The sequence below is a fragment of the Pteropus medius genome, unplaced genomic scaffold (assembly GCF_902729225.1).
Source record: "Pteropus medius unplaced genomic scaffold, Ma_sr-lr_union100, whole genome shotgun sequence".
In the NCBI taxonomy this organism is placed as follows: Eukaryota; Metazoa; Chordata; class Mammalia; order Chiroptera; family Pteropodidae; genus Pteropus; species Pteropus medius.
The window spans coordinates 4,290,945-4,315,788 of NW_024346065.1; the positions used below are offsets into that span (position 1 = coordinate 4,290,945).

Below are 24,844 nucleotides of genomic sequence, written 5' to 3' on the forward strand. Positions count from 1 at the left end.
AGAAAGATATTAAAGTGGGAGTTTTGTTCTATTAGATATCAAGACTTATAACTAGGCTATATTCACAAGCCCAAATTGTACTTGTACAGAACAGACAAAAACAGTCTAACAGACAGAACAGAGGATTCAGAAAACAGGCTACATATACAGACAGTTTGACTTTTAAAATCTTGACTTTATGATGGTGCAAAAGTGATATGCATTCAGTAGAAAGAGGCTAGGCCTAAGCTATGATGTTTGAAGGTTAGATATATTAAAAGCATTTTTGGCTTGTGATCATTTCTACTTACAATGGGTTTACTGGAACATAACCCCATGGTAAATCAAGGAACATCTATACATGCAACTTGACTTCTGACAGGTGATAATATGGATCAGTGGGTTAAGAATCTTTTAATAAATGGTGCTGGGAAATTGTTTATCCAAATAGATATAAAATTGGAACATAAATTTTTAAAGCCACTTTGGAAATCAATTTGTCACCATCAAATAGTTAAAACTGGATATTGTATAATCCAGAAATTCAACTCCTTGTCAAACACGCCAGAGAAACTCCTACACATTTTCATCAGAGCTTATGCACAAGAATGTTCACAGCAATCTTATATGTAAGATCAAAAGATAGGGGAAAAATCCAAATCTCTACTGGAAGGGGAATCTGTAAATTACTTGCAATATATAAACACAATGGACATACAATGTAGTAGAGAAAATTAATGCATGCAGCTATAAATATGAACAAAACTTACAAATGTATTATTGAGAAAGTTACCCAAATAGTGTATACAGTATGATTTCATCTATATTGAGCTAAGAAACATGTAAAACAAAACAAACATAATTTAGGAACATTTACATCTTTGGTTAAAATGTAAAAATAAAATAAGGGGAGTGATTAACAATCAAATATCCATGGTAATTAATACCCTGATTAGCTGGGTTAAGGGATAGGTTTATCGAGGGTGAGCAGTTTGAAATCAGGGAAAAGCACTTCAAATATATTTGGTAGTGTTCTATTTCTTAGATTGGGTGATAGGTCTAGAACTTTTAAAAATTAGCACTTTTATACTTGAAACATAAAAATTCATTTGTATGTATTAAATATTTAATAAAACTGTTGCAGACACACTGTAAGGTCAGGATAAACCCCTATTCAATATATTCAAAATCTAGTTTGGACACACCCACCCACCCATGAAGGTATAGAAAGTTTTACTACTCGTATAATGAGAGTAGAGTGGCTCCCAAACAGGAAAAGAAGATTGGCTTGGGGTTTTTATAGTGACTAGGGAGGGTGACAAGGACAAAGGTTCCCACACACAGTATGAAATTCCACAGGCACAAAGGAAAGATCACCCGGGCTTTCTTACAGGCCACACCAGAGACCGAGGCCAGGTGGCTCCCGTGTGAGTGCCCATATGTGAAACAAAGGGGAGAAAAGGAGAGGTGAGACTTAAAAGATGTCAGTCAAACATCAAAAAAGTCACACTCTTTATTACAAAAATATTTTAAACAAAACTGTACAGGAAACAAAAGGATATCTGCCATTTTAGAAATAACATGTCTCTAGAGGAGAGAATGTCACCTCTCCCTTTTAGAAATTTCTCCCATTCTTTTTTCTCCCAGAAATACTCCTCTAGAGGAATAACCTTGGTCAAATTGTTAAATTTGGTAGAAAATTTAAATTGCTTACTATTCTACAGAAGAACCTGAATGTCAAAAGGAATTATTACAGGAATGAAGAAAAATGGCGTAGATGATAGAGGCTCTGTTCATCCCTCTGGAGACCAAATCAAAGTTGTGACGGAAACAAGGAGCAGCAGCAAGGAAAAATCACCTGGGATCTAGATGAATAAGCCATATAACTAGGGAGAAGTCCAAGAAGTCATCCTGCAATGGCAGAAGGTAGGATGGGGTGAGGATGCGGGACTGCCCGGTCTCCAGCGGCTGAGTGAGACGGAGACAGCAGGAGCAGCAGATGCCTCTTAAAGGTGTCGTGGATTTTTGCCGAGACAGACCTGCTAGCTCTGAGCACCAGTGCCAATTTAGCTGTGTGCAGGGAGCACCAGGGACTTATAGGGAGACATCGTCGGAGTGAGGGCCAAGGTGAGACTCGCTCTGTACAGAAGTATGGACAGTATTCATTGTTCCCTGTTGAGCCCTCCCCTTTCCCAGTGCATGGATATAGCGCCACCATAGCCCTGACCTCATTAAACTGGATAACAGAGGTCGCTTCACCCAGAGGATTCCTTGAAACCCCCCTTCCCCTAACTCGCAGCCCCACCCATGCCACATCCAAGTATATCTTCAGCAAGTCAGGTGCTCCTTGCTGAGCAGCACCTAGACTCACACTGGAGCCAGCTGGCCTCGGTTTCTGGTGTGGCCATTTGAGATGACTATAAGCACAGCATCTCTGGATTGCTTGCTGACCCAGGTGGACCCAGAGGGGCACAGGCTTGGGCTATATTTGGCCTGTAGCTGAACCCCTCTCAGGACTGTGCCACTGGACACCTGCTTCACAAATCCACACTAATAAGACTGGGACACTTAGGAGCTTTGCTTAGTACATAGAAACAGACACAGAAAGGCAGCCAAAATGGGAAGACAAAGAAGCAGAAACCATATGAAAGAACAAAACAGAAATCCAGATATAATGGAGTTAAGTAATCTAACAGATGCAGAATTCAAGACACTGGTTATAAAGATGCTCAAAGAACTTTTGGGAAGTGTAGATAAATTCAGTGAGAACTTCAACAATGAGATAAAAAAAAAACATAAAAATGGAAATTATAAAAGGGAACCAATTTGAAATGAAGAACACATTATCTGAGATGAGAAGTATACTAAATGGAATAAACAAAGGAATAAACAAAGTGAATAAAGGAAAAGATCAAATGCCCTATCTAGAGGACAGAAAAGCCAAGGACACACAATCAGAATGGCAAGAGATAAGATGCCAAGACTATAAAAATAATTTAAGGAGCATATAGGACACTATTAAGGGTTAAAATATCCGTCTGATTGGCGTACCTGAAGGAAAACAAGATGTTGAACAGCTGTTTGAAGAAATAATGATGGAAAACTTCCCTTACCTGGTGAAGGAAATGGACATACAACCCCAGGAAGCTCAGAGAATCCCCAAAACCAGGGATCCAAAGAGGCACACACCAAGACACATCATAATTCAAATGCCAAAGTTAAATACAAAGAAAGAATATTAAAAGCAGCAAGAGAAAAACATAGTTACCTACAAGGAAACATCCAAAAGAAACTATGCAAGACAGAAGGGCTTGACACAAAATATTCAACATGGTAAAAACCCAAGATCTACAACCAAGAATACATTCTCCAGCAAAGCTATCATTTAGAGTTGAAGGACAGATAAAGAGCTTCCCAGACAAAAATAAGCTAAAGGTATACTGGCCACTAAGCCAGTATTACAGGAAATGTCGGAGGGATTTCTTTAAGAAGAAAAAACATGTATCAAAAACAGGAATAAAGAATGGTAACAACTACATTCCTATCAATAAGTACCTCAAATGGAAAAAAATTAAGTGCGCCAACCAAAGATAGAGTGGCTGAATGGATAAGAAAACAAGACCCCTACACATGCTGCCTACAAGAGACTCACTTCAGATTAAAAGACACACACAGACTAAAAGGAAGCGGATGGAAAAAGATATTGCTTTGATGGACCTAGAAGGTATTTAAGTCAGACAGAGAAAGATAAACACTATATGATTTCGCTTATATGTGGAATCTAAGAAATAAAAGGAAAAAACTAATCAAAAACAGACTCACAAATAGAGTTGACAATTTGGTGATGGACACAGGGAAGGGTGGGTTGGGGGAACAGGAGAATGGGGTGAAGGGTTAAAGAAGTACAAATTAGCTGATGGATGGTCACGAAGATGGGAAGCACAGCATAGGAATGCAGTTAGCATTAATATGTTGGCTAGGTGGAGGATCAGGGGAGGGAAGACAGCAACTGGGGGATTGTTTTATGAACTATATAGATGTCTAACCAATGTATACTTGAAACTAATTAAAAATGAAATTTTAAAAAAGGAATTATTATAACATAAAAAGTTAGATATCAAGTCCAGTGAAAAGAATTGAGAAGAATGAGAATTACTCAGGATGTTTAAAAGTTCCTGGGATTATGCAGTGGAATAAATGTCATTTGGGTCTCTAGTACATAGGTGAACCCAAAAGGAATCATTTGCTTTGCCATTATGGGAGTGAAGAAATTCTTCAACTTTACACCTCTAACTGCAAACAAACACCAGGCTTGAAGCCTTCTCCCAGAAGAAAGTATTTCATTCCTGCTGAAAAGAAATAGACAATGAATTACAAGTATACATTATTTTTTGAGTCACCTATACGGATATAAAGATGAATAAGATTCAATCTCTGCTCTTTAGGGGCTCACAGTCTTGTATTACTTTTGTACTCTTGGGTGTGAAAATGTGGATTTACAGAACACCTATAACCGGACTGATAGCTTCAATGATAAAACAATTACTCAGCTTGCTTTTAACATACTTCAGCATTAAAGAATTCATGAGAACTGTTAGAAACTGTATTTACTACACAGTATATGCTTACAGAAGAAGGAGATACCTTTGCTTAAGATGACTCTTAATAAACAGGTTGGGGGTGGATGATGAGACCATGAAATCATAGGTCAGTAGAGCTAAAGGCAAAGAAACAGATATCTAAACTACTCTGCATTCATGAAAATTAGAAATGTGGGATAAGTGGAGAATGAGAGGAGAATAAGTTCAAACTGGAAATGTTTGAGGAACTTTTAGGAAGAGAGCTGTATACTCTGAAATTGTAAGTTATTGGCACAAATGAAACGCAAATTCCTTCATCTCCCCAATCTTTAGTAAAGCCCCTCCCCTCCCCACAACATTTTTAGTAGGTCTGTTTTGGGTAGAAATAAAGGACAGCCTCAGCTCAACATCTGGTTTGATGAATAACAACAGGTCAGCAAAATTATATTACTGTAAAAATAGTTATTATGTGCCAAGTGGTATTCTATGCTTTTTACATAAACAAATGTATTTAAGTGTTTTATCGTAATTAAATTATTTAATAACACAGGCAAATCTATAACATAAGCAGTGATATTTTCACCATTTTGTGAGGTACCAAAAACAAAGAGTTTAAGTAATTTGTCCAAGGTCATGTAGCAGCTAAGAGGCAAAACTATATTCCAACTTAGGCAGGCTGGTGAATAGGGTATGGAAATGATCTATAAAATGAATACATTCAGTGGAAGAAGTGTGGGTCAGTGAAGGTCTTGAGGGGTCTCTCCCAAATATATTCACAGAAATATATTTGGGAGATATTTAGTATTTCCATAATTCGAGTATGGGGCTTTTTATCAGTCTTGGCCATATCTTGAAGGATGAGATCACCCCAGCTTGTGTATGTTCTCTCATCCATTTGTTCCCTCTCCTCCTGCTCGCTAGCTTGCACTCGCTCTTGCACTGTCTGCCTGTCTGTCTGTCTCTCTCTCGCTCGCTCTCTCTCACACACACTCACACACACACACACACGCATGCACGCACACATGTTTCAGTTTTCAGTTTCTGGATATTCATCCCTCTGAGAATTAATAAGTAAATACAAAGCTCAAGTGTCTGCACTTTATAAACACTTCTTCATTCTACCTAGAGCTCTGGTTCTATTCACCTTTCTCTTGTTAAGAAAGCCTCAGATGAGGCTCTCTCGTGCCGTTTCCTTGGTTACATATTGATGCTTTTTGTTCACTCTCTGCCTCATAGGGGTCTCTTGCTATCTGCCATAGATGATAGCCTGCCTTTTAAAGGCTTCACTACTCCTACCACATGGTGTCCACATGCAGAAAGCAACATTTCAGATAAGGTCTGAAGTGAGATGGAGATTTCAAACAGCTCAATTCTAGGCTATAAACATTCAACTTTCCCTGCCTTTCCTCCACAGCAAGCTTTCCTGCCCCAATGACCCTTGCTTTCTCTCTTCTTGTTAAGAAGAGAGCAGAATCTTCCTGTAGGCAGCACTCATACTCTGGACCTCCAGGAAGAGAAAACTAAATGGAATAAAGGAGAGGAAGTATCTGGGAACATTTTCACTTAAACTCCAGTTTAACTTCTGTAAGGATCTTTCAATTGAAGTGGCTATGCATGTAATGTAAACGTTTGATATGAAGCATACAAATGTGATTACACACATACATAAACCCCTTATGTGGATCGGAGCTGAAATGCCAGCTCTGAATGAGATGCATCGTATTAAGGGCTTAATCTATACTGTTTTCACCCTCACCAGTTAGGGAAAATGAGACCCAGAGTGGTTAAGCAATTTGCCCTAGGTAGCAGACTACTGTCAAGTTAAAAGAGACTTCTCAACAAAGCTTCCTGAACTGTCACTGAATCAATGAGGATACACAACACAGGCCTGACCATTATCGGCTTCATGTGTAGCTTAAAGACCTATGGAAAGTAACTTTTTAGGGTTTGTATTTGCAGTCTAGAGATGGCAATACATACCCAATGGTTGGGGTGGCCAAGCTGTAGAAAGGGAAAGCAAGTCCCCATAAGTGATAAAGGAACCAGACATCCTATGTTAGAATCAGCAGTGATGTCTGAGTGGCAATGGCAATGGGTCTGCCCTTGAACATGCCTTCACCTAGCAACGCCCCCACTCCTTTAAACAAACATCTGTGCACCCAGGGAGAAGAGTGGACACTGTGAAACAAAGTCTTGTGTCACCAGAGCCTAAGCAACTTCCCTTCTAAAAGAGCTGAATACAAAAGGAAGTGTTTCCTTATAAATGAAGCTGATGCAGAGGTGAGTAGCTGCAGGAGGCAGCAATATGAATAGCTGGTGCACAAATTCTAACCAGAGCTGGAAGAGAGAAAGGCAGCACCACCACACCCAGAATGTCAGGAGAGCGGGTGACTGAGGACTGTAGATGTATAGAGGAGAGAGAGAGCTGAGAGACTCAAGATGACCACAGAACAGGAATGCAGAGCAGAGGCCTCATGAGCCCAGCCGTCTAAGCTGATGTCCTCCAGAGCAGGGGGAAAATTCTGATAATGTGTACCGTAGCCCTGCCCTTTTGGGAACACCTAAGAGACATGAATAAGAAAAGCCTAAGGTCCTACCACTTGCCAGATGCGAGCTGTTGAGGACCAAGGAGCAAACTGCTCAGATGATGTTATCCAGGACTGCTAACTGGGGTGTCTTCAGGTACATTTATGTTCTGAATACATAAATACATAAATTTATGTGTATACATGTAACAATTTCTTTTCATGTAAGATATATGCTTTAACACCTTCATTTCTTGGGTCTGTTTCCTCTTTTGTAAAGTAAGATTTTATCTACCTTCCTTTCAGCTCCAAGTTTTGTTTTTAAGGGATTCCGGCACTTTGTCGAAAATCTTTCAACAAAGATCACTATTCTTCTATACTGGTCCTCATTTCTGTTTAATTTCCACCCAGGTAGCCACCACCCAGGTTCATATCCTTATCCCTTTAATGCTGAACTCTCTGCTCACTGGTCCCTCAGCTTCACTTTCTCCTTCAAGTTGTTATTGCCACATTCCTCTTTTCAACGCTACACGTTCAATGAATCTTCCAATTCTGAAATCTTCAGGGGTTCCCACTGCCAATATAAAAAGGTTCGCCATAATATGACTTTAACCAACTTAGTCTTCTCTCTCCAGTTAACCACTTCATTTCTCTACCTCCCTTAACTGCAAAATATTTGTTTTCCATATTAGTTGTTGTCACTTCCTCGTGTCCCATTCTGTCTTCAATCCACTCCAATATGACTTTATCCCTACTCTTCCTCTGAAATGACTTTCATAAACCCTCATGACTTCTAGGTTGAAACTCAGTAATCAGTTCTCATTTGACATGGGTGGACATGCTCTCTTTGAAAACTTTTCTTCCCTTTATCTCCACGTATAATGTCATTTCATGATAAAACCTGTTACCTGTTTGGTGGATTTTTGTATTAACTCTGATTCTTACCTAGTCTCCTTTGAAACATATATTCATTTTCTTAAATCTTCTTCTGTCTATCGCTTTCTTAAGAGTAGATATTGTTTTTGCCTTATAAATCAACATGGTCAGCTGCTAATTAATACACCCATGCAAATAGCAAGATCTCAGAAAGTTTCCCCCAACACCAGACTTTTTCGGCTATGTAGCTTAATTCAAGCTGTTGCCTTTCCTGAATATCTGCTTAATTGTCCTTCTGAAAGCAACACTATTGCTTTTCAAGACTGAATCCCAAGAGAACTGATCACTTCTTCCTCTGTGCTCCCTATGCCATGTCCTTAAGTCTCCCAAAGCCCCCAAACCCTCATTTCATTCACATGTTTATAAATATATATGCCTTTATCTACAAGATTGAGAGTTTCTTGAGGGCACAGAATGTGTCTGATTTTTTGTTGTTCTGATATCTAGCTCAGTGTCCATCACTTAGTAGCTGTCCAAGCAATACATGGTAAATACAAGAATGAAAGTTTGAAAGAACAAGGCCAGCAGGATCTGTAAAAGGTGATGATAGTCGCTACAGAAGCCAACTACGGAACAAGAAAGCTGCTAGTGGACACTGCCTACCAGCCACCCTGTAACCCTGGTTTGGCTGCAGTGAACACAAACTTGTTCGTGTGTTTTATTCTGACGCTCTGGCTGTTGCTAGTACCTCTGGGGTGGGGAAATGTATTCCTCTAAGGCCTCGTACACTGTTTCCATCCACATTTCACCTCATTTGGCTGAAGAAAAAGCCCTGAAGCAAAAGGCTTGGGTTGAGTGGTAGATTCACCATTAACTATGAGGTCATTTCAGAGCCCATCTGTCAAATGTAAATAATTGTCTAGACTCAACAGGGCTACTGTGAAGCTCACATGAAGACTCAGCTGACTGTGTACTCATATTCACATTTGAATTTCCAGATCCTAGCCAAGTGCCTAGGATACAGATGGTACTCAGTGATGTTTGTTAAATGAACAAAATATATCGACTTGCTCTGTCTCCTATTTCCCCTATACTGGTACCAGCATAACTCAGAAACCTTGGAACCTCACTCAGTTTCTCCCTCTTCCTTATCACCACATCTAATCTGCCACCGTATCTGGTCAGTTCCAGTTTAAAATCTTTCTTGACTCTCTCTCCTCTATTCTGCTCTAACTCTGCTGCCTGAGTTAGCATCTTCACCATTTCTCTCTCACTTTTTGTAACTTAGTCTTACTTTAGCCAGAAAGGCCAGAAGGGAACACTGCCTAAGGGAGGGTGACTGACACCAGGGTCTTGGTGGCCACATTAACCCTGGAGGAGTGCTACCTAAGGCAGTTTTGTTGTTGAGAAACATTGAAGTCATATTTGAGAAGTCAAGATCATGCATCAAATCTGAGAAGAAAGGTAAAGATTAGTTGCTGAATGAGTTAAAATCCAGATTGAGCATGATGTGAGGGATAGATTAAGATAAAACAGTTCAGTACAGCACCAGTGAACATACTAATAGCAGAATACTAAAATTGCTTTTAAATAGCCATGGCATGCAGTGCAGAGGTAGTAGCCTATTAAAATTGCTCCTTTCTAGGCAATACAACATTCTAGCTGCCTCTTCCCTCCTTCAGTCATGTCTCCTTCCTACCTATTCTCTATATTGGTGCCAAAATCATCTTAATAAAATGCAAACTTGAGTTTTCACATCTTTGCTTGATACCCTTTATTCACCACCACCTCCACAGTCAATTCTAAACCTGTAAAATGGCACTCCCTATCATCTGTTGTCAAGGTCCCAGCTGCCTCTTCGGCCTCATTTCTTAGCATTCTTCCCATGGCACCTTACCAAACCACAACTGTTCTCCAAAATGTGCTCTCTTCTCTCACACTTCTTGCCTTCACACATGTGGGTTCCTGTGCTGCTAATGTCCTTCCCCATTTCAGGCAGCTGGGACAATCTTATTCATGCTTACAGATTCAGCTTCAAAATCACTTCCTTTGGGACTCCTCATACTCTCACGCTTTGAGTGCTGACCCTTTGCTGTGCTTCCACAGTGATTTGGAAATGTTTGCATTAGAGCACTTAACTACATTCCACTGCTTATCTTAATTTAAAAAAACTGTGATATAGAAAACACAAAAAAATTGCACATCAAAACCATTAAGTTCAATGAACGATCAAAAAAAACACTTATATAACCATCACCGAGAACAAGGGTTGACAAACTTTCTCTGTAAAGGGCCAGATGAAAACGTTTTAGGCTTTGCAGACAATACGGACTCTGTCACTATGGCTGAATTCTTTTGTAGCAAAAGCAGTGATAGACAAAGTAAACAAAAAGATATGGATGTATTCCAATAAGATTTTACTAACAAAAACAGGAGGCAGACTGGATTTGGCCTGTGGGCCATAATGTGCAAACCCTTGACCAAGATCAATTCCCATATATTAATGACTATCTCCTACCTCTCCCAAAAGATAAACACTATTGTGATTTATATAGTAATTTCTATTTTTCTTCATAATTTTACTACTGAAGCAAAAATTCCTAAGCACAATTTTTGATGTTTATATAAATGGAACTGTATATTACATATTCTTTTATATTTGACTTTTACTCCATATTACACTTGTGAAATTCATCTGTTATTACATACAGCTGTAGTTTGTTGATTTTCATTGTTATAGAGTATTCCATTATACAATTTTTTTTTTTATTCTGCTGATAATGGATATTTGGCTGATTTTAGTTTTTCACTGCTATGAACTATGTCATTATGCAGCGAAGAACAATCATGTATGTATCTTGATGCATAGGCACACATTTGTTTCCAAATTAACTGTACTAATTTAAACTCCACCAGGAGAGTGTGAGATTTTGAGCAGTTCCACATCCTTGCCAATTCCTGCTATTCTTCCCCTTCTTCTTTACACATTTTAGCCATTCTGTCAGATGTGTACTGGTATCTAATTGTTATATTTATTAGCATTTCCTTCTTTGATAAATGAGGCTGAGCCCTTTTCACATTTGTATTGGCCACGTGGATAGCCTGCTTTCCTTTGTGAAGACTTTTTCCTTTTACTGATTTGTAAGAAGTTCATTTTATATTCTGGACACAAACCATTTATTGATTGTATGTGTGGCAAATACCTTTTCCTAGTTCAAAGCTTGTCTTTTCTCTTTTTTAATGTTACTTTTTGATGAACACAGTTAATTTTCATAGTATCCAATTTTTCAATTTTCCTTTATAATGATTTTTATACCCCATCTAAGAACTATATTCTGCTCTGAAAAGATGACCTAATGTTATCTAAAATTTTAAATATCTTTTACATGTGATGTATAGCTAATGGAATATTGATTTTATGTGGTGTGGGATAGGAGTTAAAATTCAAATTTTTACCATGTGAATATTTGTCTCAGCACTATATATTTAAAAGAAGTTACTTTAGTAGTACTTTATAATGTCTTAATTTTTTTTAATAAATCAGATATTGATATACATGGGTCTTTTTTTCCTGGACTCTCTATTATTTTTAATCTTGGCTATTTGTCTATCCTTGTTCATATACTTTAATTACTGTCTTGGGCAAATCTCGGCTCTTTGAATTTCCAACTGAAAAATACAGATTAATGGACAGACCAAAGAAAACCATGAAGGAAAATGAAGAAGAGCTGCAAGCTAGCAAAAAAATGGAAGTGGAATGGGTTTATGTAAGACAACATGGTTTTCTAAAGGCAGAAAGTCAGCATTGCTAGCACCTACTATAAAACTGTCAGAGTGAATAAAGATGAGAAAGCATTGGATTTAGAAAGTCGTGGGTCACTGATGATATCAGCCAAGGAAATTAAATGAATGGGTAAGGAAGAAGCTAAAGCAGCAAAATCTTTATTTTGAAGGAAAGGAAAAAATTATTAGTGTCTACTCGGTATTTTAAAACCTTCCTCTCTATGTTCTTTCACAAAGATTACCAATATTTATCATAGGAAATAATCCACCTTGAAGATGTCATAGTAATTATGGGATATATACAATAATATTTTCTTTACATAACATTCCCACATGGGAAAGAGGATATATTGTTTGAGTTCATTCCAGTAGTTTTTGTTGGAGATTTAAGGGCCTTGAATCCAATATTTTCTGTCTGTCCGACTCCAACTGTGTCCATAAGCCAATAAATATATCCGACTGGCCATCAAAGATAAGGATTACAACCCCTCCCCAAAATAGACTATTTTATGTTTAAAATGAAGTGGCTTTATCCTTGGCCTCACCAGTATAACTGGACATAACTCAGACTGTAAGGCCTACACCATGTTCCAAAACTGTATCCAAATTATGCTGTTCATGGATAAGGGTGAGAACTGCAAAATCAAACAACCTGCCCAAAGTCACAGAACATAGGGAGCTGTCCAGATTCCAACTCCGGTCTGACTTAGAAGCCTCATCCTCCCATAGTCGATCTCTTCTCTTGAGCAATGGGCACGCCGCTCCCCATCTCAGGGCACTCAGTGTAGAATGAAACACAAACACATAACGAACACCATCGAATATCATGGAAGCAGTAATATAACGAGGGTACGTACAAAGAGCTATAGAAACACAAAGGAGAACACGGCTACCACTTTGGGAGTCCCTAAAAAACTGACAGACATTGTGCTAAACCCTGTATATTTCCTTACAAGTATGTCACATATGTATTAAGCCCATTTCACAAACTAGTTAACTGATGCATTGAAATGCCCCAAACTGTACAATTATTAAGTAACTGCGTTTGGTCCCAGTGATCTTGAGAAGCTGAATACTATATTAAGTAGAAGAATGCAGACTTTGTAATCACCAGACTTGGGTTAAAATCTAACTCTGATGTATGTTTATTGTTAGCTCCTGCAAGTGTCTCACCATGAAGATGGCTGTCTAGAAACTCCCAATCCATCCACTGGCTGGCTGGTGCCAGGATCCCAGACTTCTGCCTTCCGTATTACAGGTACCACGTAACCTCAGCCCGCCCAGCAGAGAGCCCCGCCCCTTCCGGAATCCTGCCTGAACACGACCTTCTCAGGCCTCCTGGCGCTCACCTCTCCACCTCCGTCACCAAAATAGGGACACTGTAGCGAAGGGTCTTCTTTTTCTTGTGCAAGGCGCGCGTCACCTTATATAGAACTGTCCCACTCGCTTCCACGACCCGCCAAACGAGCCCAGCGCGGCCTTCCGAATATCAGCGGCTCAAGCTACCCGAGACCACGACGTACTTTCCGCATCCCCAGTGTTCGCGGTCCTCTCCTGAGAGGCCTCCGCCAGGCAAAAGCAATAGATCTATCGTAACATACTTAGGCATCCGCCCGGAAATTGCAGCACCGATGGTTTGGTTCCGGCACGCCGGCGTGCAATTGGGATATTTGAGATTTCAATTAGGTTCACCATCCAACTTGTAGAGAAACCTATACCTCCCGTTCTAGTTCTTCACTAAGGTCTTCTTAGAACACTCCCTGTCATATAGCCACTCGATAAAATCAGCCAAAGAAAAAAGTTATTTTGAAGCTAATACTAGAGCCTCTATGGCTATTTGTAGGGCGGGGAATTTACCTGCTTAATTGGAAAAAAAAAAGTTTTTAATTGCTACAAAAGGTTAGATTGAATGGTAGTATACAGAGTACTGCCTTGCTATCATTGAACCTTTACTGCTAGAACAATTGCCGCCAGTTAGCCTTTGATCATCAGGCATTTATGAAGGCCTATTTTCCATTCATTCAACGACCAGCCAGCACACCTTTTTGCGGGCCATCAGAAGGCTCGAGGAACACAAAGATGAAAAGGTATTATTCCTGCTGTAAAGAAGATGGCAAGCTAATGGCCATACAAAGGAATGTGTGCCTAAAGTACATGGCTAGCTTTGGAAAAAGACCCCACATGAGCCATTTGCCAGGGCGAGTGAGAGAAAGCCTCACCCGTCAAGTACTATTTGAGATGACATAATAGTATAGATGCAGGCGACACAGAGTAACATGCCCCCCTGGTATCCCTGAAAACTTTCCATCTCTCCTTGCCTCTCTGTTGCCACTGAAACATTTCTGATTTAATCTCTTATTATCTTTCCAACTATTAAAGTAACCCCTAAGTGGTCTCCATAGGAGAAACTCCTAATTTCCAATAATGCCCGTGTCTACAGGACTAAGGGTCAAATATGGAAAGGAAAATAAAAAAGGAAAGGAAAGAAATTTTGTTGTAAATTTTAAGTCTATCTTTGACACTGCAAAAAGATACCTAAAAGATATAAATGATGATAGGATTGTCCTGCTTTTGTTTACAGTCTTCATTCTGATTTTCTTAGCAAGGAAATTCAGGTCTTTTGTAATATAACTTTAATTAGATTCCTATAACTATCCTTTATTTACTCCATACTCCTTCCTGGAGGAGACACCATTCCCTGAATTTCCACAACTTCGAAATGCAGCTCCAGGGAAACCAGGTTCATGAAGCCTCCCCGACTCTGCAGGCAATGTAAGTCAATCCCTCCTCAGAACCTTTAACTCATATATACGTATATATCTATACTTATGATAAGTCTATTATTCTTAATACATCAAGTCAGTGCCTTTGATTATATGTAGGAATATAAGCAACGTGATAAAAGGAGAGAGTTTAGATCCACCGCATCTAGAAAAGTCCCCAGTAGCAGGTGCTTAATGTTCATTGAATGAATGATGATGTACATATAAACATTTTCCATGCCATTGCCTTGATCAAACTGGTGCTGAGAAATCAAAGGTGATTTCTTCCCTGTTTTAGAAGGAGAGCAGCTGGAGTGAACCAAAGAAGATGAGCCAAAGTTTTAAGGCTTCTGGCTCTGATTGTCCACTAGAGGAGATAGAACTATACCAAGTGGGACCTGTTTAACATCCTTGGACTTGCACATTTAAAGTAAACACACTCTCTAGGGCACAAAAATGGGCAGTCACTGCAAAAGGTTTAATAAGTGTTGGGAAATGTTTCTGGAATTTCAGCACAGGATTCAAAACTATCCTCTTCATAGCTGACTCCATAGCTGCCTTTAACTTCTTTTGCTGCCTGTGCCACATCTCCACATTTCACCTGCTTGTCTCTTTATCTAGATGTGAAACGTAAGAACAACTGAAGGAGGCCTTTGGCTTAAGTCAGATGCATGCCTCAACTCAGCAGCCAGAGAGATACTTGTATGTAAGTCAGATCATGTCATTCTTCTGCTCACAACCCTCCAATAGCTTACTATTCCCTGCAGAGAAAATTCAAAGGCCTTAAAATGTCCAGCAAAGCCTCTGATAAGCACCTCCCCGCCCCTCTTCACCTCTCATTCATCTCTCCTGTTATTCTCTCTCTGGGTCCCTTGGCTTCAGTCCTATTTGCCTCCTATACCCCTCCAGTCACACTCCCACCTGAGGACCTCTGCACTGGCTGTTTCCTCTGCCTGGAGCTCACTTCCCCCAGATAGGCACATGGCTAGCTACCTTATTTCCTTCAGATGTTTTCTTGAATATCATCTCAGTGAGGCCTATCCTGAGCACTCTATTTAAAATTGTAATCTTCTACAGACTCCCAAATTCTGTCATCTTTCTTTACTTTTATCCTAGTAACATTTGTCAATTTCTAACATACCATAGAATTTACTTATTTACATGTTTCTTAGGTAATATCTGTAGCTGGCTGCTAGAATATAAGGTCTATGGGGGCAGGGATCTTTTTCTGTTAACATTGCTGTGTTCCAAATGGCAGACTGGTGCCGGGCTCACAGTAGTCACTCAATAAATAGTTATCACATTAAGTAATCCTTGCCATCTCTTTTCTAGTAGAATTTGTCCACAGTGGAAACCCCCTGATCTAGCTAACTGGTGACTTCCTAACATTTTATTCAGTCCACGATCTGTAATGCTTTTGGAACCAATAAAGCAATTTGTGCCTTTTCTTAGGGTTATAGGTGATATAAACAAACAAACAAAGAAAAACAAAAGATCAGTAGTTGCTTTTCAAAATTCCCATGGTAGGGGACCACATTGAAGTCATCCTCATTCTGACAAGCCTCAGACTATAAATATTTCCATTCCCAGTATTTTTTCATCATACAACTTATTTTCCCACTGTAACCCTTGTACCTATCAGGAACCTAATTCCTAGTTTGGGAACTTCAATCGTCATTTTTACATTCCAAGCAAGTAGTGAAGAAAAGTCAAAGACCAGCCTTCATGGAGATCTCTTGGAAGTTTTATACACTTCTTTCTACCTCATTAGCCAGAAACCTGGTCTTATGGTTATATTTAACTATCAGGAAGGCCTAAATATGTCATATTTTAATGGGATGAAAATGAGCCAATTAGAAAAAATCTAGGTTAAAATTCTAAGTTGAATGGTGAAACTGGACCATTAGGAGCTTCTGACACATGAAGTGACACATTCTGTCTGAGCTAGCCTTTCTGCCTAAGGTCTTATGACCTTGAGATATGGAAAAATATGAAATTTGGTGAGCTCAGCCTAATATTTACAAGATTGGTGGAAACTGCCTCGTACCTTGAAGTATTTTACCCACATCTTGCTCTATTTCTGCACAGTCACATTATAGATTCACTTTGTCTTTATAATCTGTCTGCTCCTCCCCTCTCCTCCAATATTTTATTCTTTCAGCCTCTTGTGACTAACTCATGGATTCATTTGCATTTAAGCCTTAACTACCTCTCCTTGAGATGATATTACTTCCAACTTGCCCTGTAACTGACCTCTTGCATATTTTATTTTTTCTATGCTTCCTTAGGTGATTAAACCCCTTTCTCATTGACACTTTTTTACTTGCCATATTATTATGTTTAATCAGATTGTATTAGTTTGTTAGAGCTACCATAACAAATACCACACACTGAGTGGCTTCAACAACAAAAATTTATTCTCTCACAGTTCTAGAGGCCAGAAGTCCAAGACCAAGGCGTTGGCAGTATTGGTTTCTTCTCAAGCTTTTCTCCTTGGCCTATAGATGTCTGTCGTCTTCCTCTGTGTTTACATGATCTTTCTTCTGTGCGTACATATCTGTGTCCAAATTTCCTCTTCTTATAAAGACACCAGTCATATTGATTTAGGGCTCATCCAAAAGACCTTATTTTAACTCACGTACCTCTTTAAAGACCTTATCTCTAAGATGTGGTTCTATAGTGTAGGGTTAGCACGTCTGATTTACAAGGTCCTGGGTTTGTGCCCCAGTGGAATCATGGTCCTTGGTCTATGGCCATGCCACCCTGAACAAGCCGATGTCTGATCTCAGAAGCTAAGCAGGGTCAGGCCTGGTTAGTACTTGGATGGGAGACCACCGAGGAAGACCAGGTGCTGTAGGCAAAAAAAAAAAAAAGACCTTATCTCTAAATATGGTTACATTCTGAGGTACTGCAGGTTAGAGCTTCAATGTATAAATTTTGTGAGGGCACAATTTATCCCATAACACAGATTACAGTGAAGTCTTACAGATTTTAGAACCATTCTATATCATTAAAGTGGCACTGCATATCTGCTCTGGCCCATTATATGTTAGTTTTACAGTTTAACGCTCATTTAATTTCCAGATTCTTGAAGAAAATTGCACTGCAGATCCTCTCTACTGATAACAGCAAGTATCAGCAAGGCATTTACAACCATCTCATCCTCTAGCTGCCATTTTGGTTGGCACTCTCCATTCTATTGCATATGTACACTCTCTTCATAAGAAATCTAATTTAGTCCCCTGGCTATAAATGCCATTGATATGCCAGCACTCACCTCTTCACTTAGCAACAGTTTTGTATAGCCCAGTTGTCTACTTGTCATCTCAAAATTTGGATGCCTAAGAGGTATCTTAAGGTATGAAAATAGAGTTCCTAATCCCCATGCCTCCAAACCTATACCTCCTTTAGTCTTTCCCCTTCTTTGGGTCACTTGATTTACCCAGTTCAGATAAAAGCCTCCAGAATCCTTCTTGATCATATTGTTTCCCTCCTAATCCACATACAGCCCATCAGAAGGTCCAGTTGTCCCTAAAGACAAAAAATATATAGCCTGTATCTGACCATCTCTGCTATTACTATCTTATTCAAAATCACCAACATTTGTTGCCTGGACTTCTGCTATTCTTCCTAACAGTTTGCCCTGTTGCCACTCCCCACCGCCAGTCCATTCTTCCCATAGAAGTTGGGGCAGTCTTGCAAAAGTGTAAATCAGATAATGTCATGCCCCTGCTTGAAATCCTTCAGTCGATTCCATCTGACTTAGAATAAAAGTCAGAGCCCTTAATATTGCCCACAAGATCCCACATGATCTGGCCTCTGTCTAGCTCTCTCATCCATCTAGTACTACAACCCTCTTCCTGCAGTCACTACGTTGCATACTCCCTGGACTTTTCTCTATTCTTCAAACAAATAAATTTGTTTTTGCTCTAGATCTTTGCATTTGCTGTGCCGTCTGCTCCCACTCTTTCTGGTTCAGTGCGTTTTCTATATTTACCTAGAAGAGTTGGTAGCAGGCATTCAATGAATGAATGTATTTCAGTGATGATCAAACTAAAACTCAGTCACTTGCTGGAGGTCACACTGCAGTTGTCATTTGCTGTCTTGTCACCTGCTACAGCCGCTAACTCTGTGCCCTAGCTCTGCTGCCAGTTTACCTTTCAGTTATTGCCATTGATGTTCCAATGCCCTCCAAATGAACCCAGAAAATTTGCCTCCAAAAGGCAGCCTCATTTTTTCAGACTGCCAAAGGAAAATTTTGTCCCATCGCTAACAACTGGTTAATGTATATATTCTGCATCCTCATTTGTTTCCACCTTTTATGTACACTGTCAACAGTCTCTTTAAAATTAGAGCTTGTTGCTTCTGGTCTCTTCTGACGCCATTTCATGCTTTCATGGTAACTGGCCTTATCTGCTGTTGGGGGATAAAACCTTATTCCAATATTAGACCCAGATGTATCATCATTTGCTTCTTAAGTGTGCTGTTTTCTGCCATTGGTGACGATGTGGATGAACCTGGAGGACATTATGCTAAGTGAAATAAGTCAGATAGAAAAAGATTAATACTGCATGATCTTACTCTCTCACTTGTAATTGGAATCTAAAAAAAATAAAAAAGTTAAACTCACACAAACTGAGAATAGAATGGTGGTTGCCAAAGGCTGAGGGTCAAAGGGTACAAATATTCCAGATACAGTACGAATAAGTTCTGCGGATCTAAAGCACAGAATGGTGACTGTAGTTAATAATACCGTATTGTATACTTGAAATTACTTACCAGAATAGATCTTAAGTGTTCTCACTACACACACACACACACACACACACACACACACACACACACGTAACTATGAGGTGATGAATGTGTTAATTACTTGACCGTGGTAATCAAATCACAATATGTACATAGACCATTACATTGTACGCTTCTCATATGTGCTTATATACATACAACTTTGTCAATTATATATACCTCAATAAAACTGATGGGGAAAGTGGTCCTTTTGTCCTAGTGTGTGAGAAGCCTTACAACTTCATCTTTTCCCCTTTAGAGACCCTGTTCTGATTCTATGGTCCTCAAGAGAATTTCAAGATAGACTATATTGGGGCAGCTACCTTCTAGGCTCTTTGAATCCAATAAAGCATCATAACTCTGACTTTAAAAGAAGAACACTTGCTGTGGCCCATTGATACTAGTGCTGTCTTAGTCTAGAGGTAGTGACTACAGCTTTGACAATCAAATCAAAATATTTGCCGTACATGCTACCACTGTTGAAGTGAGCATAAACCTCAATGTTATTCCGTAATAAACCGAGACAGTAGAGCATTAGGGCCAAAGTTAAACCCTACTGCCTACCAGCTATATAGCACAGAGCAAGCCACCTAGATTTTGGTCTCAGTTTCTTCATGTATGAAATAGGGATAATAATAATAATGTCTTTGAGTCAGAATTACAGTGAAGATAAATGAAATAATATTAAGCATTGAGCATTGTGGCTGGAAAACAGTAGGAATCAGTAAATAGTAATTAATGTCACAATTTATTATTATTATTATTATTATTATTATTATTATTATTATTATTATACCACTATGGGTCTGCCACCCATTAATTCATCTAGACTCTTCATAAAAACAATAGATAATTAATTCCATCTAAAAGCCACTTGTTAAACAATATTTTGTCAAGCTATGTGCTGTTCATGGCAGATAAGATGTGTTGCCATGGCCAGAGCAAACCGGTAGTTCCAATTAAAGAACACAAATGCTAGTGACTTAAGAGAGAAACTAAAGGGTCAAGTTCCGGAACAGAAATAAGTTCTCCCTTACTTTTCAGGTTTGTTTGTTTGTTTGTTTTTTAAGCCAGAAGTCTGACTCGGGCTATTATGTTAAGACCAAATACTTTTCTGTTTGATTCTCTTTAGTTACAAAGACAATAGCTCTATAAAGTAAATGGGCCATTTTCATAACAAGCAGTGTAAAATAACACCGAAGGAGTCCCTTGTGTGAAAGGCTCCAACAAATAAATGGAGAAGACAAATTATTTTATAGAATAACAGGGAAAGGACATGAATGAGAAATTCGCCCAAGAAGAAACATAGATGAGAAATATACATTAGAGAACTGTTCATCTTTCTATACAATTTTTATTGTGATCTAAAATGATGAAGTTTGTTTCACCTATTAAAATTGCAAAGGTTTAGAAGAGTCCTCATTATAGGCGAGGGTGTTAGGAACACAGCCTTGTTATATAACACCTGAGAAATATGACTTGGCTATCCATATCAAACTGGCAGTACAGATCAAAAGCCTTAGAATGTACTTCTCATTCCAATTCTAGGAATTTATCATAAGGAAAAAACAGTAATGTGCATAAAATTATCGGGAGTAATTAGAGCTTGGCTTCTAAAAATCAGACATTTAAGTTTTCACTTTTCTATTTTCTGTCTCTAGTTCTGAGCTTATGTAAATGGATAACGACAGCTGTCCTCTTCTTGAATTCTGATGAGGACAATGAAGATTTTTTGAGAAAACCCTGACAAAAAGTGAAGACACTACAGATATTTGCAAGAACATGGATGAATCTAAACAGCTGTATGCTGAGTGAAAGAAGCTAGACACAAAATGATAGATTCTATAGCATTCCATTTATGTGACATGCTAGAAAAGGCAAAATGAATTTCTAGTAACTGAAAACAGATGAGTGCTTTTCTGCATCAGTGATTGGGGGCATTGACTGAGTACAAAAAAGCACTATAGGCTTCTTGTGGTGAAGAAATATTCAGTATCCCGATTGTGGTGATGATTGGACAGGTTGTTCAAATCCATTGACCTGTATGTTATAAATGAGTGGTTTTATTGTATCTATTTTATAAAACCAAGGATAAAATAGTATATAAAGTTTTTTTTTTTAGTAAATAAATGCTAAGAATTTGTTACTTGAAAATCTGTACTACAAGATATGCTAAAGGAATTTCTTTACTGGAAGTGAAATGGTACGAGGAATGAATAGTGTATCAGAAGGGTAAAAATTGAGGACTAACTATTTTGCATTTTAATATTCCTTGAAAACATTTGATTATTCCAATAAATATTAATAACATTATGGGGTTCATAAAGTAATGAAGAAGTAAAATGTACAGCCACAATCACACAAATGATGGAAGTGGTTAAAAGAAAGAAAGCATATTGATATAATTTTCCTCCTTTGACACGGAGCGATACAATATTAATTCAAAATATGCTATAAAAAGATAGGATGCTTAAAGGTGAACAAAATCATATAAAATTCTTAAATGCATTAAAAGTGTTTGATAAATTTCAGCACTTGTCACGGTTGAAAAGGACTTGGCAAGCTAGGAATAGAAGAGAGCTTTCTCAATTTGATGAAGGGCATGCGTCAAAAACAAGCAAACAAACAGCGATCTTTATACTGAATGGTGATGTATTCAATGCTTCCTCTCTAAGACTGGAAACAGTAAGGATGTCATCTATTGAACATTTTACTGGGAAGATTATCAGTATAAAAAGGCAAGAAAAATACATACTGTGGAGATTGAAAAGAACATGTAAAACTTGTTGCTATTGTTCACTGACAACATGATTATTTGTTCAGGAAACCCTAAGATCTCTATCCAAAATTCATTGACTTTATAAGTAAATTTTGCCCAAGCTGAGTATAATATAAAATATTGTATTCCCACATCCTTAAAATAAACATTTGGAAAATTTAATTTAATAAACAATATCTTTTACATTACCACTGTGGTAGATAGTTTGCAAAGATGCTCACAGCAATCCCTTGCACACATATTGCTGATATCAAGACTTACTATGAAGCCACAGTAATCGAGAAGATGCATATTGTCATACGAATGGTCAAACAGGTCAATTGACAAAAATAGTGTCCAGCAATAAACCCATAGACAAAAGTGCAATTGAGATACTTCTTGCCATCCTCTAGCATGCCTAAGATTCGTTTGGTTTGGGCGAGGATGTGGAGCAAATGAAACTCACGCACATTTCTGTGAGACTGTACATGGTACAACCACTTTGGAAAGCTGGCAGTTATTTTAAAGCTAAACTTATGTGACCCTATGATGCAACAGTTTGTGCCATAGGAACTTATGTTCAAATACGTCTTATGTGAGAATCTTCATGATAGCTCCATGCATAATTGACAAAAACTGGAATCAACACAATGTTCATCAACAAATGGAATGCTAAGCCAAACATCGTATATCCATGAAATGGAATATGACACGACAATAACAACGAACAAATGTGGAAGCACACAACATGGATGAATCTCATAGAAATTATATTACATGCAAGAAGCCAGACACACATGATTACATATGGTATGGTATTATTATATTTACACTAACTTCTAGGGCAAATAAAACTAATCTTTCACGAAAGAAATCAGATTGGCGGTTGTGTGAGTCAGGTTGGGGAGATCGCTTGAAAATGAGCAGAGAGATTTTTGCAGTGATTGACATTCTTTATCTTATTGGGGTAGTTGTTACACGGGTAAACATTTTTTTTTTCAAAACACAAAATTAGACACTGAAATATCTGTTTTTTTTTTTATTTTATGTACATTATACCTCAATTCATTTGATAAAATAAACGGTAAATGTAGTATCAGTAGTTAAACCTGATGAAAATTTTACAAAAGGAAATAGTCTAATCTATGAATGTCAGTGCAAAAATTGTAAAGTGAACAATCTGAAATTCACTGTTTATTAAAATAAAATACAGAATGATCAAGTAGATTTCATTCCGAATATGTAAAGATGGTTATATATTATGAGAAACATTAGTAAAATTCAATATATAAAAATATTTAGAATAAAAATAAACGATTACTTTCAGAGAGATAGGAAATGTTTCTGACAAGATTCAATACCCATTCCTGATTTAAAAGTGAAACCCCCTAGCATAATCACAATTGATGAATGCTTCCTTAATAGGGTAAAGTCAATATTTTCTTAGCCCTAAAGCCGGTGTCTTAGTAAAGACAGGAAAGACTTAGGTGTTCATCAGCTCCCACATGATTTAACATTTAAAAAATAATTTCCCAAGCGATCAGGCAAGATAATATAGTAAGAGGCAGAACTAGGGAGTGAGAAATGAAAATATCCTTATTGACAATTGATGTCAACGTATACGTGGAAACCCCTAGGGAATTAATGATTAAGTCGATGATTAAAAATAAACACAAACAGCAATGAATGCAGTTATTCAACAAGAGAACAATGAACTTAAAAACGTATGGCTTCCATATATATGAACTGTTACTATTCATAAGATTTACTGGAAGAGAAATTTGCACTTACAATAGCAACACGGGAAGGGGAGGAGCAATTGGGGGGATCATTTTATGAACTATATAGATGTCTAACCAATGTACTGTATACTTGAAACATTAAAACAAATAAAATTTTTAAAAAATCTATATAAAAATTCATATAAACCAGCTAGAAAATTCCTGAAGAAGATAATGAGGGGGAGGATAGCCCTACTTGGTATTAAAACAAATTCCGAATAAAGGATTTGTAATGAAGACAGAATGGCAAATGAATAGTCAGAAAGATAATCCGTGGTCAGTATAGAAAATTCAGAAATTAAATCCATAAGGAAATATTATATATGATAATGGTGATATCTCAAATCAGTAGGTCTATGCTTCATTCCTAGCCTCGTTTTGTCTCTTATTTTTTCAGTACATGTAGGCATCTGTGGTTCTCTGCCTGAGAGCTTTGTTTGTTTGTTTTGTTTTTTTAAAGCTACAGAAGATTGCTCAGTGTGCATGAAATACAGGCCAGCAAGGGCTATGGAGTCAGTGCTCCCAGTGGCAGCCTGCGACCAGCGAGAGGAAGGAGTTCGTGGATAAACCAGGTTCCTCACTGTTCATTGGGAAGAGTACTATTTTTTAATTTTTATTTTTTAATTAAATTTATCAAGATGACACTGGTTAATAAAATTATGTAGGTTTCAAGTGTACAACTAGATAATATATCATCTATGTATTGCACTGGGTGTTCACCACCCAAAGACAAATCTCCTTTTGTCACCATATGTTTAAAGCCCTTTACCCTTACTTATCTACTTCCCCGACTCCCCCGTTTCCCTCTGGTAACCATTAAACTTGTCTGTGTCTATGTGTTTATATTTGTCCTGTTCGTTTTATTTTCCACATATAAGTGAAATCATATGGTGCTCAACTTTTTCTGTCTGGCTTATTTTGCTTAGCATGGTAATCTCGAGATTCATCCATGTTGTCACAAATGGCAGGATTTCATCTGAGTACTATTCCATTGCATATATGTACC

General features: G+C 38.1%; 1 protein-coding gene and 1 long non-coding RNA gene across 6 annotated transcripts in view; one reads left to right on the plus strand and one right to left on the minus strand.

The window, feature by feature from the left end:
- The window catches only part of SLC8A3 (solute carrier family 8 member A3), a 157,060-nt gene extending 143,600 nt beyond the window's left edge, over positions 1–13,460 (minus strand). For 2 of the 4 annotated variants that reach the window (XR_005655542.1, XR_005655540.1), the window contains exon 1: positions 13,093–13,460. The gene's annotated coding sequence lies outside the window, so the exon portion shown is untranslated. The other 2 variants (XR_005655541.1, XM_039875366.1) reach the window with 1 other exon arrangement.
- Positions 1,566–24,677, plus strand: LOC120612800 (uncharacterized). 2 transcript variants are annotated; one of them, XR_005655544.1, is made up of 4 exons: positions 1,566–1,580; positions 9,418–9,424; positions 20,961–22,867; positions 24,299–24,677. It is a non-coding gene; the product is annotated as an uncharacterized LOC120612800 (long non-coding RNA). The 2 variants fall into 2 exon arrangements; XR_005655543.1 differs by having other exon boundaries at positions 20,961–24,677.
- The last annotated feature ends 167 nt before the right edge of the window (positions 24,678–24,844 follow it).